This window comes from Cervus elaphus, chromosome 25 (assembly GCF_910594005.1).
Source record: "Cervus elaphus chromosome 25, mCerEla1.1, whole genome shotgun sequence".
Classification (NCBI taxonomy): domain Eukaryota; kingdom Metazoa; phylum Chordata; class Mammalia; order Artiodactyla; family Cervidae; genus Cervus; species Cervus elaphus.
In genome coordinates, this window is record NC_057839.1 from 44,586,582 (window position 1) to 44,600,510 (window position 13,929).

The 13,929-nt window shown below is 36.5% G+C and overlaps 1 long non-coding RNA gene across 2 annotated transcripts in view; it reads left to right on the forward strand.

Moving 5' to 3' along the window:
- LOC122683905 overlaps nucleotides 1–13,929 on the forward strand; it is a 113,803-nt gene that overhangs the window by 39,503 nt on the left and 60,371 nt on the right. The window contains exons 2-3 of one of the 2 annotated variants that reach the window (XR_006337867.1): nucleotides 4,634–4,729; nucleotides 10,982–11,034. This is a non-coding gene — a long non-coding RNA (uncharacterized LOC122683905). The remainder of the gene's footprint in view (nucleotides 1–4,633; nucleotides 4,730–10,981; nucleotides 11,035–13,929) is intronic. The other variant, XR_006337868.1, reaches the window with a different exon arrangement.

Below are 13,929 nucleotides of genomic sequence, written 5' to 3' on the forward strand. Positions count from 1 at the left end.
AGTATAGTTGATTTACAATGCTGTGTTACTTTCTGCTGTGCAACATCTGTGTAATTTTAACTGGGAAAATAATACATCTTATGGAAAGGCATGGAAATAAGTTATTTTACATGTTGAACACCTTTGATTCTTTGTGAGAACAAATCAAAAGGCGTGAAAGAGCTGGTGAATTTCTAGGGCTGGATTACCCACCGTCTCATCAGAGTGGGGCTCTGGGAGTGGAGAGGACAGGGGTACAAGCCTGGTGACAAAGGGAGCGAGTGTCACGGCAGCACCTCTCTGGCCAGGTGACTGGAGGTCATGCTGACAGCGTGGATGGAAGGGACCAACCACGCAGAAGAAACAAGAGGAAGACTCAACAGAAATTTCATAGTTTGGCATAGTTTTTGAAGACAAATGCCTGCCAGGTTTCAGAGGATTAAGTAGAGGACAATTCTCAATGCTAATTCTCAACTAATTTAATCACTTTTAGCAGCCACTGGGTATCCAGTTCCTATTGTTAATATTATTATTGTGGTTATTTGCATTCTATGTCTCTGGCTGTTTGGTTGAAATTGTGGCGTTGGGGGAGGGAGTAGGCAACTATACTAAATTAGCTTGCAACAAGTGATAGTCCCAGTTCCAGTCTCTCCTGGTCCTTGCTTACTGATCTAAAACATGAGTTGTGTTCAGTTAGATGAGTGGTTTAGAAATGTCACCCCTTAGGTCACTGCCAGTCCCTAACAAAATTTTCAGTGATCTAAAACAAAACCAAAATATAGAAAATAGAAAAGTTAAAAAATATATATAAGAACAGTAAAGAGAAGTTTTAAAGTGTGATTCTTTATTCTGAGATACATGTACCCACCTCTTTGATTATAACTCTTTGTTTTACATTGTAATGGGAGAGAAAAGTTTTATTTATAGATATTTTTTAAAGGTTTTTACTTTTGGAAAAATTAAAAACAGCCCTATGTTGATTCGTGTGTGTGTGTGTATGCGTGTGTGTGTCTATTTCCTGATTTACTGAAATTTAAAAGTCTGGGAACTCTGTGGAAAACAGTTTGGCAGTTTCTCAGAAGGTTAAACATAGAACTATTATATAATCTAGCAATTCCACTCCTATGATTGAAAGCAGAGACCCAAATAACTATTTGTATACCCATTTCATAGCAGTGTTATTCATAATAGCAAAAAGCTGAAAATGACTCAAGCATCCGTCAACAAATGAATGGATAAACAACGTTTGTACAGATCCATAGAATATTATTCAGCCTTGAAAGGAATAAGATTTTGATACTACAATTTCGATGCACTGCTTAGGTGAAATATGTTAGACCCAGATATTATATGATTTGACTTGCATAAGGTATCTAGAGTAGTCAAATTCACAGAGACAGAAAGCAGAGTAGAGTTTACCTGGGGCTAAGAGGACGGGGCAGGGGCAGTTATTTTTTGACAGGCGCAGAGCTTTTGTTGGTCATCATGAGAAGTCGTGGGTATGAATAGTAGTGAAAGCTGCATGGTACCGTGAATGTTTTTTAAGACCATTGAATTGTCAATGGTTGTTGGACTTAGGCTATGCTCAGGCCCTTGCCATGTGGACCTCTTTGTATTAGTTATGATTTCCCAGAGAAACTATAAATATATAGAGAAACAGTTTTATTTTAAGAATGTCATTGTGGGGACTGTTAAGTCCAAAATCTTCAGAGCAGGCTGACTGGCAGGAGACCCAAAGAAGAGCTAATGTTTCAGCTTCAGTCTGACGGCTCTCTGCTAGTAGAATTCCCTTTTCCTCTGGGGACCTCACTGTTTTCTCTTATGGCCTTCAACCAATTGGACAGGCCCACTCAGGTTGTAGAGGGCAATCTGCTTTATTCAAAGTCTACTGGCTTTAGATGTTAATCATACCTAAAAAACACGTTCACAGCAGCATGTAGACTGGCATTTGACCGAACAACTGGGCACCATATCCTGGCCAAGTTTACACATACCATTATGCTTTCCAATATGCCAGCTTGCTTCATGTATTGTCTTGTATTTTGCAAAAAAAAAGAAAAAAGTTTGCTCATATTTTTTTACCTAACACTAGTCATCTATCTCCCTCCCTTCTAATTTGTGGCTTCCAATCTGCTTCCAAACAGGACAGCCATAGCCAGACTCTTTAGCATTAAAATTAAGTAAGGAATGAGTTGTGAGGGTCTAAAGAATTCTTTGGGAAGAAGGCAGACACACAGCCTGGTACATGGACTTACTGACATTTATTCTGGCATGCTAGGTGCCATTTACTTCCTGGAAGTTTCTTTTTTATGTTTCTGGAAAAAACTATCCAGGGATTATTAATTTGAAGTTTTTTAAAAATTGAAATGTAAGAGAGACATGGTGAAAGAAAAAGACAGAGATAAAAAATGGGCTTCCTGCATAAACTAGAGGAAAAATCTCACATTTTAGATTTGAGGCCACACTAACCCTGGAGTCATATTTTGAATGGGAAGAGTTTAGTCATCGTTTAATAGTTATGGTATTTTTGTCTTCAGCTTCAACATTTTCCTTTCACAAATTTCTTATCTTTGTGGCTACATCTTCTGATATTTGAAGAACCAGTGATTCAAAGTGAGGGCAGAAATGTCATATCATGTTTTGAGCAGAGAGCAGGCAGCAGAAGGTCTTGGGATTTATTTCTGCCTCCACAAGTAACTTGCAATGCAGTGGGGCATGCTGCTGCTAAATCTCTGTGAAGATTGCCAGTCTACAGTGTGGGCAGAGTCACTGAGTTTTGTAGAAGTATTTCATGTTTGTAAATACCCCATGACCCTTGAACTAAAGGTGCTATTGAGGTACAAAGTATTATTTTCAAGTGACTGAACATCGTGCACCCCTGAACTCTGCAGAATAAAGTGGTTTGTGTAGTCTACTTAATACTTCTTGTGTTTGGTTTTCCTGATTGCCAGACACAAAGAACTAGAGAAGATCCATATAAAGTTGTTTTATTCTTTTGTTTTAAAAATATCATGGCACAGAGTAAATTTCATACCGATTTTGAGGGTATTCCTTTTTGTTTTATTCAGTGTTTCTTCACTTTCCATGAATCCGTTTGGTTTTATGGATCTTGAGATCTAGCTGCGATTTAAAGGGGGGAAAAAAAAGGGTCTATGCCCTAGAGATATCTTCAGAATAATTTATGAACCACATAAGGCGACCAGGAGGTTCCCATATGAATCATGCACGCGTGGCGGTTTCTTTCCCTTATATTTGAAACTCGGGGAAGGGAAAGGTGACGCCGAGGGCAGCATCTTCGGCGGTAGAGCACTCTCCTCCTTCCATATCCCCTTCAGTAGGACTCTGTCAAACATATCCTCACCCTCTCACCTTTGCAAAATGTGAGAAAGTGTGGCCCAGTGGCTTTCATGCCGCAAAGCGGAAGGAGGGGGAGCATATGTTGAAACTGTCACCGATTTAAGCTCCCTCTTGCTTTCAAATGTCTTACACGTGGCAGGGAGGGGGGTGGGGTATCAGAACTCACACTTCAGTAGGCATTGAATTGCCTGCATAATTACCTTTCTCCAAATCTGTCTCACTGTTGAGAAAAACCTTCCTTGTTGGCTTTTTAGGATGAAATGTGGGTGTATTTTACAATTTTTTTCCCCCAACTTGTTTCAGGTACTACTGTTATTTGCTGTATCTCACAGCCATTTGGTTAACCTTATAAATGTCAACCTGACTGAATGGTTTCCCTTTACGTAGTGTCTGGAATTCTAACTAATGGTACCATTATAAAGTGAGGAAAGGAAACAACTATAAGAATCACAGTCCTTCGTGGAAATTGTCTTGTTCCTTCTGATTTGTGAAGTCTACCAACTGTTAAGAGTTTCTTGATTGAGTCTAACAGCCCTTGAACATAGGGGCTGAGTTGAGTTTTAATGCAATTGAGTCGAAAGTGATACAGTATTTTGTAGACCCATATCGATTGGCAGGCTGGCAAATGAGGACTGGCAAAAAACTCACACTGATAAAATGTCTCTTAGCCTCATCTACCTCACATGCTTTTTTCCTATCAGTGTTGGCATATTTGTCCCAGCTCCCTGAATGCAAGTCCTTGTGAGGAATTATAACTGAAATTTTCAAGATCACCTCTGAATCACATCAGTCACCACTTCCTTACCTCATGTGCAGCAAGATTTCTCTTTGCTAGTTTCTTGGATCTTCTCTACTTCTTTGGCTTCTATCTAATCCCTTCCTACCAATTTTCTTCCTGCAACTTTCCCAGTTTCTTCTCTGTCTCCTTCCTGATTTCCTTTTTCTTCTTAAGCTGATGCTGCCTTCTTCCCATTGATCTCCTCAGGTTACATTGTTTTCCTTAGAAGTCTCATTCTCACTCATCATTTTATAATAGCTTCAAAATGAATTTGCTCAGTCGTGTCTGACTCTTTGTGACTCTATAGACTGTAGTTGGAGAGGCTCCTCTGTTCATGAAATTCTCCAGGCCAGAATACTGGATTTAGTAGTCATTGCCTTCTTCAGGGGATCTTCCTGACCCAGGGATCAAATCCTATAATAGCTTAAGTGCTTATGATTCCCAAACTTATATATTGTATTGATCATTCCACTGATGTTCAGATTTATAATCTGCTCTGTTTATCAATTTATTTCACAGGCACCTCGGATGAACCCTGTTCTTGAATCATCCTCTCAAATTCTGAATGACAGTTACTGACACACCACCCCCTGAGCCAGCTGTCACAGACAGAAAGTCAGTATCATTCTGTTATTTCCTTCTTTACTTTTCCTATTTAGACAATTACACAGTCCTTTGCATTTCATCTCTCAAATATTTCAGGAGTCTCCTCCTTTTCACTACTGCTGTTGATGCAAAAGTCAAAGCTCTTTCCTCATCAGTCCTAACTAGGCTTCTTCTTTCTAGTCTCACTTTGCCTCATTTATGCCATAGAAGGATACTTCTAAGACACAAAGCTGACCTTAATGTTCTTACAATTAGAATGGTATTCTTTCACCTATTAAACTGATACCAAGAACCATAATATGACTCAAAAGCCTTACTTTGTTCTCTTATTAGATTGCAGTTTTCCTCCTCCAAACTGACCCTCCTTCTAGTCATTAGTAACTCTCACTCAGCTTTCAAGACTAAGTTCAAGCATAACCTTTGCTAGAGATCTTCCTTTTCCTACATGGGTTGAGCTAAGTGCCTCTCCTCTTACTTCCATAGCAACAAATTCACAGCATTCTTACAGTACTTGAGAAGTTATAGGAGAACTGTATTCATCCTAAGAGGTCCTCCACAGCACTATTCCTGCCATCCTTCCACTCCCAGAGCTCAGCGCAGAGCTTAGATCACACTTAGTGCTTAATGAATTTGAACTGAGCCAGAATATTCCAGGTGTTTATTTCACAGACAAATGCTGCAGTTGCTTCACAACTGATCTCTCTGCCTCCAATGTACTCTCACTATAGTCTGTCTTATACACAGCTGATGCGTGCATGCTAAGTCACTTCAGTTGTGTACAACTATTTGTGACCCTATGGACTGTAGCTGGCCAGGCTCCTCTGTTCAAAGGATTCTCCAGGCAAGAACACTGGAGTGGGTTGCCATGCCCTCCTCCAGGGAATCTTCCCGACCCAGGAATTGAACCCACGTCTCCTGAGGTTCCTGCATTGCAGGTGGATCCTTTACCATTGAGCTGCAGGGGTAGCCTTCACAACTGCTTGGTGACTATAACTAAAGCATTGTTCTTATGATTCTTCTTCCTGCTTAAAATCTACAAACATTTCCTCATGCTCTGTGAAGATTTACAATCATATGTGTCTGTCTTTCCTTGTGTATTTGGTCCTACCTTTCCTATTCAGATGCTCCTCAACTCTGTTCTCTCAACTCACACTGCTGTTCTTTGCCATCATCACTTGTAGGTTCAATAATCATAGACTTTCAACTTTACATAAACCTTTTCAGCATTCATAAAAAAATTTCACAATTAATGCTTATTCCCTCATCTAATAACTGTTGCTCTCCTTCCTGCCTGCTTTGCCTTCTTTGTGCCCTAATTTATATTCCTGTTTTCTTGAAGGTTCATCACTTCTACGATATCCACTACAAGAAAAGACCGCAGTCTTTTACTTCATCTATATTTCTCTAAAAAAGACACATAATCTTGCTTTATACCATACCTTCTCCCATTTTAAATACCTCCCCAAGTCTTCTTCATTTTTAGTGTTGCACATTTTATCTTTTCAAATTTCTTCAGAGTTTATCAAAGGTAAAGCCAGAACTTCTCTCTCTGTGTATATGTATTGTCATCCATGGTCCTAGGAACAGAAGAGATTTTCTTTGTGGGTGGCATCTACTAAGATTTTCTTCTTTTGTGAAATAAATTTTCTCCTCATATTCAACTTCATCCCTGGAATATAGTTGATGCATCTTTAAGTTTCTTTTCTTTCTGTATTATTATAGTATTTTTAGAAAGTCCTTCAAATATTTAGAAAAATTATTTTTTCTGTATCATGTCATTAATCTTGACCTGTCCACAGAAATGAGATATTGCTTTACAACTAGTAAGACTGCTGTTTCATGTGCAAGCAATAATATGTAACATAACACATTGCATTGATATAGCAATGGTGTAATAAACTAGACCTGAAATACAGGATAGGTTGAACTGTTTTTGTTTTTTAGTCGAATTCAGTAAGGTGATAGAAACATTCTGTTTGAGAAAAAAAAAAGATGTTTGTTTACAAGTTTGACTTCCTCTGATTGCTACTATGAATTTCTTTTTTGTTTTCATACTCATCAGCAGTGTTAGGTAGAATTAATAGTGCCTATATCATGGAGAGCAGGTCTTCGTCTCCCTTCAAAAAAATAAAACAATTTTTAAATCGAACAAAGTTGAGAAAACAATGATAGTAATACAAAGATACAGCATCATGTTCTGAGTAACAAGATCCACTGTTCAGCTAACAGCCATTTTTTCAGATGTTATAATTGGGTAGGATTTATGATTCAGGTTAAAGCTTCAGAAGCAAGCAAATTCTAGAGATTTTTAAAATGTAGATCAACAGTAACAAGAAATCCCCCCCTAGGGAGTCCAGCATTATTTACAAAGTCAATTGGGCTATGACAGTGATGCTTCTTTTTATCTCTTATAGAGCTTAAACTTCATTTTTCAGCTTTCTCTAGAGCTCTACAACCTATAACTTAAGCAGCATATATCACGCATGCTAAAGTCTGCTCTTCCCATCAGGGAACTTGTGCAATTGACTTGCTGTCCTGGTGAGCGGATGAGCAAATTGGTTTGGGGCAAAAGGTCAATCTGTATTCATGGTGTGCTAATGCCTTTGCAGATGAAAAAAATTACAATAACTCTCCTGGACATACCACACTGTATGCATAATTTGAAAAAAAGAAACACATGTGTAAACTCCTTGAACATACTTTAATTGAATGGTGCTACTTACTGATGGCCTTCTGCCTCCAATTTGAGAGGTACTTTCATGGGAAAGAATGTTGTCCTGTAACTCTCCATTCAGACAGGACATCTGACAGTGGCATCCAGCTTCCTTCATGTCTTTCATGTGTTAATCCCATATCAAATATGTGATGATTTCATAAGAGCTGCCCACTATTATTTAATTGTAGTGAGCACAGCACATCTGAATCTCAAAACATTAAATCGTAGTGTTTGTTTCAACATTCCGTGTCCTGCTGTATTAAGGAAATGTTTCTGGTGAAATAAATTAATTAACAGTCAATCACGAGGGCCCTATCATTCGGAGTCTTGTGCCAACGTGAACCTTACAAACATGATTAATAAAAGAACACCCTGGAGTAAAAGAGGTCAATCACTGCATCATGGCATTAAAAATGAGACTATGGCATGTCAACAACTTTAATTGAGTTAAGTGTTCCATGAAAAGAATTGAAAAAGTCAAAATGAGAAACAGGGCTCTTCATTATTTCCAAAATTGTTGATGCAAGATTTTTTTCAAGTAAGGGAATTTTGCATCCCTAAAAGAAATATCAAATTGTCAGTTGATCTTTTTGAAAAAGATAATTAAGCACTTCCGTCAATAGAAAGACTAAAACTTGATGTGATATTTATTAAATCCTTAGTAATTTTTGCTCTTTTCCATTTTATAAGACTAATAGTAAATTTAAGAAGAGAATTTTAGAAGATATAATTATGTACAGATTCTAAAGAGGAATTTTTGTAAGTATGGGTTGCTTTGCCTTTTATTAATCTAACTCAAGCATTATTTTTTAGATTTCTAAGAAAGTAATTTTTATTATTTAAAACAATCTATGAGTAATTTATATCCAATAAAATGTGTAGATCTTAAGTGTTCCCATTTGATGAGTTTTGACAGTTGCACACACTTGTGTGAAAGATAGTGTTTAATCACCCCAGGAAATTTCCTCACCATCTTTCTGTTGGGTTGCTCAGTGCCAACAGGTGCAACCACTTACTTTTTTCACTGTGTTTACATTTGGCTGATCTAGAACTTTAGGAAATGGAAACATACAATAAACAATGTGGTTGAGATTTCATCCATGTGGCAGTAGAAATATGGTCTGCTTCTTTTCCTGCTAATCACTACTTTTCAGTGTGGATAGAACATAACTTGTTCTGTCTCTGTGCTGATGGGCATTTGTGTTGTTTTCAGTTGTCTTATTACCCTTTCAGAAATTGCTCTCTAAAATTTGACTTCATAGAAATGCACAAATTCTTTACTACACTGTCCTCCCACGTGGGCAGCTAAACCTGTTTCTTCATTTTTCTGAAGAGGATGAGTAATTTTCGATGAATGATGGAAAAAACATGTTTGTAATTGATGAAGAATTTAGCTATGGCTGCTAATGCTTTGGAACAGTTGTATTTTTCTAAAAAGAAACCTAATTTATTAAAATTCTTATTTAGATCATAAATACATGCATATTTGAAAAATTGTACAGATAATGTATAAGAAATTGTAGTTTATAAAGATGGTAGGTATTGGATAATATTTTAAAAGTAATTTATTCTACTTAATAGTGTTAGAATTTTTTCATTTATTGATGTGCTTTAATTTCTTTTTGTTTCAGAAGTTTAAGTAAATCAGGGTATGCAAAGATATAGATTTGGATGCATATATTTTTAGCTATCAAGAAAATGTATGTTCTAAAATGCCATAATTATGTATAGAGTAATACCTCTGTCCAAAGACTATAATTATTTAGAATACAGTGGGCATACTGTTAGCATAATTTACTTCATTGTTCAAAATAGCTAGAGAAATGGTCCCACTTGAAATGATTGACAACTGCTTTGAAAGTCTCAAGAGACAGGCCCAAATATCAAATTAAAAGCATGTCATAACATATTTTTTAGCTTGTTATTTTGCTGCATTTGATTTTACATTATGATTCTGATATGAAATTAAATTTCCTATAATGGATTTTTTTTTGTTTTCCCCCTCCAAACTGTTAGCTCCTTGTGAGGAGGGTTTATTTTTTGTTCACCTCTGTATCTTTGAATTCTAATGTCTACCCCAATGCCCAGAACACAGTAGGAAATAAACATTGGTAGGATGATTGAATGCCTATGTACACCGTGACTAGGCTTGACTGATACGTGTCCTGTTTTTGTACTATATCAGATACCATACCAGTCAAAATGATCAAAAGAACAAATTTTTCTTGATTTTTGGTAACTTAAATAATTTTTCTAATTCAGTTATTACTGTATGCAAACCAGATTGACATTGTTTGCAATTTGGATGGTGTTCTTCATTTTCCAATGTGAATCAACTATCTACATTTATTACTAGGAAAAATGGTTTCTAGAGCTTAGAGGCTGTGGAAAAATCTGCACCAGAAACACTGATGATTTTTCTCAGCTGGAGGGATTGCCTATACTACTCCCGCTCATTCTGCAACCCTGGAATCTGCTTCTGACCAAAACACTTCTCATAATGTTGCCAAATCCAATAGACACTCATCTCTTTGCATTTCCCTCAAACTGGAATGAATAATATTGACAGCACTGTTCACTTCCTCCTTCCTTAAACATTCTTTCCTGGCACTAGCCTGATTTTTTGCATACCTGTAGGACATTTTCTGTCTTCTTTTGGGTCCCTTCTCAGCCCACATCAGAGTCTTCCTACAACCCACCTGGACCTTTTCTTCTTCCTCTCCTCTCTTCTTAGAAGACTGCAGCAACCTCCATGGCTTTACGTTCCTTACATAGACCGATGACATCTCACTTTGCAGCTCCAGCTGAGAGCTCTCATGAGCTCTGTATTTGCATATACAATTGCCACTTGACATCTGTTTTTAGATGTCTCAAAGACATCTCAAACTAGACAAAGATTGAAGAAGAGAAGTCTCAAGTCTCAAGCCAGAGTCCTTTACCAGTCAACTCCAATAAATGGAAACTACCTTCTTATTCCAGCTAGAGTCCTCTTGCAAAGCATTATGGACTCCTATTTCATATCACTTTTCCAATTCATCAGCAAATTCTGTCAATTCTATTTTCAATATATACATTGAAATCATCTGCAGATACAATGGAATATTACTCAGTCATGAAAGAATCACTTAAGCTCTCTATGCCTAAATTCATTTTCTTCATCCGTATGGACAATGATGAAAGTAATAGTTTCAATGTCACAGAGTTCCTCAAAGGACTAAATATGAGATGTTCCAAGCAGTGCACAGCAAATCCTGAGTGCTCAATAAGAGATAGCTCTTAGTACTCCTTGTTACAGTAGCATTGGACAGCACTCACTTCTACCTGCTTCTTATCCTCCAGTTCTCACTTTTAGTTTTATTTAAAAAAGGTCTTTCTTGAATACCTTGGCTGAAACTAGCCCTCCTTGTAATTTTCTATATTTCACTTCCTCATTCGTGTCTATTATAAGAGTTAGCACAATGTGTAAATATTTTATTTACTTGGTTTCCTTCTTTTCTGACTATGTGTCTCTTTCTTTCTCTTTTTTTTTCCCTTTTGGTTGCTAGAATGCAAGTTTCTGGAAGACAAGGATCCTTCACCTGACTTAGTGCTGCACATGGTAAGTGCTTTTTATTTATTTTTTGTGAATCAGTGAGTGACATTCTAGAATCTGAGAATTCATATACACTTCCCAGACATAAGGGTAGTCTGTGGGATCTTTGTTCCCTGACCAGGGGTTGAACCTGTGGTCTTGGCAGTAAAAGCACTGAGTCCTAACCACTGGACCACCAGGGAATTCTTAACCATCTTGATTTCTCTCTAGAAATGGGTATACTTTAGTGCTATATCAATAGACTGAAGAAGTTTACATACTTCTGCATAAATTTATGTAACTTTCATCAACTTTTCTAGTTCTTCTGTATATAAGTATATATTTTCATCATATAATTAGCTCTTACTTCCACCGGAGATAATTATTCCCTTTTAAATTGAATAAACATAATTAAATAACATTTTAACTAATTACCCAATGAGAAAAGTTGTATATGCAGCAGTTAAAATGAATCAAGTGAAGAAAGTCCATTTCTTGAAGGTTTCTCAGTTTTTTGTTGTTCGTTTGTTTTGCCTTTAACAGATACTCTAGTTTTAGATCTAAGGGCCTAGGACAGAGAAAGGGTTTTCCAGTTCAGTCACTTCGGGTAGTGGCTGACAGTTGAATTATTTTTCCTGATTCAAATAAAAAAAATGAGGCTTCTCTTGTGGCTCAGACGGTAAAGAATCGGCCTGCAACTCAGGAGACCCAGGTTTGATCCCTGGGTTGAGAAGATCCCTGGAGAAGGAAATGGCCACCCACTCCAGTATTCTTGCCTGGAGAATCCCATGGACAGAGAAGCCTGGCAGGCTATAGTCCATTGGGTTACAAAGAGTCAGACATGACTGAACAACTAACACAAATAAAAAATGGTAACCAACCCCATATAAGAGCATTCTATATATCTATTCTATTAATACAGATATTTTCACTTGTGTTAAATATGCTCCTTAAAAAAAAAACTTATGTAAGTAAAACATGTACAGAGTAAAGTTTACAAGTATTATATGTACCTCTTAGTTTCACAAAGTGAATATATCCATGGAACCATCATCCAGATTAATAAATAGACTGTCACAGGCATTGCAATTTTATCCATTCAAGTAGGAGTATATTGAAATCTTACTGGGATTTTAATGAATATCTCCCTGAAAAATAATAAGATTGTGTGTTTTTCATATATCCATTAACCATTTGGATATCCTCTTTGTGAAGTGCTTCCTCAGGTCTTTTGTTCATTTTTCCAATGGGATTTCTGTCTTTTCTTGCTGATGTTTAGAAATTCTTTATATATTCTGCATACAAATCCTTTTTGAGCTGTCACACTTGTTATTCTGTTTTTTGACTTAAAATTCTTTTGATGAAAAGAAGTTCTTACTCTCAATGTAATCTTTCCATCTTTGTTTAATACTTTTTTGTTATATATATATAATTTTCTAAAAATTTAAAGTAACTATATCAAAGTTTTGAAGATATTCTTTCATGTTATCACATAGAATTTTGTGATATTTTAGACTTAGATATATAATTCATATGGGATTAATTTTTTGGATGTGATATAAGATTTACTTTTCATGGTATGTTTCTATCTTATTTATTGACACCATTTATTAAAAAGACATCCTTATTGTACTGAACTATGATGTCTCTTTTCAGCAAACCAAGTATTTTTATAGTTCAAACAATGTCAGAAATGTATTTAAAAGAGACAGTATCTATCATTAACATTGTCAGCCACATTTAGTATGCAGTAACAGTGATATTTTAGCAGTAAATGTTAAAATGTTAAACCCTAATAACATGTTCTTTTTAACCTTTCTTGTATCAAAGTGACAATCTGATGAAAGCTTTCAACATTATTCACAGGAAAATGCACATTACACAAGAAGTTTTGAGTACAATTTTAAAGTTGTTTGTGAACATCTTATAGCCTATGTATTCTGATTTATGAACCCCTGAGCTATAATATTCCATGAATAAATGATGCTATTTGACTGTATAACATGAGAATTAAAATGTAATCTTTAGAGAGAGAAGAATGGAGGCAGTGAGTAATTTTTGAGCTTGTAGGTTTTTCACAAAACATTTAACTTTAACTTTGTGGTGTAAGTGTCTCATACCTAAATAACATACATTCATTCTTGTTCAGCAAGTTGATATTTACTCTATACTATGAACCTAAAACAAAAGAAAGAATGCTGAGTTTGGTGTTTAGTATGAGAAATCAATCAAACAGTAACTTATCTTTTGCAATAAAATTATATGAAAAAGTCAGAAGTTGTTCTAAAAAGCATGCATTGAGTAACCTAAGCTAAACTGTGGATATTAGGGGTTGTTGTTGTGGTAGTGGTGGTGGTGGTGGGCAAGAGTCAGAGAAGTCTTGCTTAAGAAAGGAATATTTTACTTGGAGTCTGAATGATGAATACGAAATTACTATACAGGGTAGGTGGGTACAGAACATTTCAGAAAGAAGTAGCATCAGGTAAAATGCCCATGAAGTAGGCAAAAATCATGGTCCGTTTGAGAAGAAAATAGCTGGTCTAAGCTGTTGATGCATGCAAAACAAGGAAGGTGCAATGTCCAGCAAGTTTAGAGAGGCAGGCAAAATTGAGGCATTTCTTGAAGAGCAATGGGAAGCCTATATAGACTGGGGAGGTCAGTGTAGCCAAGAATTGAAAGTGCTTGACTTTTGATCAGATCAGTCAAGACAAAGAAAAGTGATAGGATATGAAAGAAACTGGACTTCTCAGGTGGGTCTAGTGCTAATGAACTCACCCCCTAATGCAGGAGACGTAAGAGATGTGGTTTGACTCCTGGGTCCGGAAGATCCCCTGGAGGAAGGCATGTCAACCCACTCCAAATATTCTTTTTTTTTTTTTTAATTTTTTTATTAGTTGGAGGATAATTACTTCACAACATTTC